The sequence below is a fragment of the Octopus bimaculoides genome, chromosome 8, assembly GCF_001194135.2.
Source record: "Octopus bimaculoides isolate UCB-OBI-ISO-001 chromosome 8, ASM119413v2, whole genome shotgun sequence".
Taxonomy (NCBI): Eukaryota; Metazoa; Mollusca; class Cephalopoda; order Octopoda; family Octopodidae; genus Octopus; species Octopus bimaculoides.
The window spans coordinates 76,890,254-76,891,529 of record NC_068988.1 but is presented as its reverse complement, the minus strand read 5'-3'; positions in this window follow the sequence as shown (position 1 = coordinate 76,891,529).

The window sequence follows — 1,276 nt, the reverse complement described above, 5'->3', positions numbered from 1 at the left end:
AATCCGATGACTGGCACTCATGCCAACGTTGTCTCCTTCATTGGACACGAAACTCGGCTTGCGAAGACTTGTTGATGCAAACAAAAATGAAATCATGATGGCACCTGTGCCCAGTGTCGCCTTTTTGGCACATGTGCCGGGGGCACGTGTAAAGACTTTCGAGCGAGATCGTTGCCAGTGCCACTGGACTGGCTCTCGTGCAGGTGACATGTAAAATACACCATTTTGAGCGTGGCTGTTGCCAGTACCGCCTGACTGACCTTCATGCTGGTGGCATGTAAAAGCACCCACTACACTCTTGGAGTGGTTCACGTTAGGAAGAGCATCCAGCTGTAGAAAATAGGCAACAGGATATCAAGAGGTGATGCACTATGACCATTTCAAGTGACTCCATTTAATTGAACAATGCAATCTTACATCAATTTAAATGCAGGGCTATCCTCAGCTGCATAAATAAATAGAATTTTTAATCAGTTGAACATATTAATTTTACTCAAATTCCCTAATAGAGCAAGAAGAGGGAAAGAGTCCATGTTGCTAGTAATGTAGCTAAGAATACACTACACTTCTAAGAACTGTATGAAGTTTGTTAAGGTCATAGCTTGTAAAGGATTGTGTTTCATTTTTAATTTATTAGTATTTTTTATCAACTACCAAATCTAAGATTAGAGGACAGTGTCTGTTTAGAATGAAGGGCGGGAGTGAGTTGACAGTTTATAGTTGGGTATGGTCATTAATATTGTCAGGATTTTAGGATTTGTATAAGTAACTGTCTATAAAGGAAGCGAATGGGGGAAGACCCCAAATCAAGATGTTAATTACCAGTTAAAGGGGCAAGGCGCTAATAAAACCTGTGATGTTAATACAGAGGAAATTATCATGGAGTACTATGGATGATTGTATCTAAACAACATTGTTATGTTGTATAAAGATGAAAATTTAAGATTACTAAAAATGACATTATAACCGAGGAGGAGGAGAAGTTTCAGGTATGGAAGCAAGGACTAGAATCGAAGGGCCTTAGAGTCAACCTAGCTAAAACCAAAATCCTAATAAGTAGGAAGGTAGATAAAACACAAACCCCTTCAGGTAGATGACCCTGCTCGGTATGTAGAAAAGGAGTAGGTAGTAACTCTATAAGATGTACCCGGTGCAAGCTATGGACACATAAGAGGTGCAGCAATATCAAAGGCAGGTTAACTAGGAAGTTAGTTTTTGTATGTGGCAGATGTTCAGGTGCAATAAACACTGTAAACAAACAGGAAACAACTTCTAT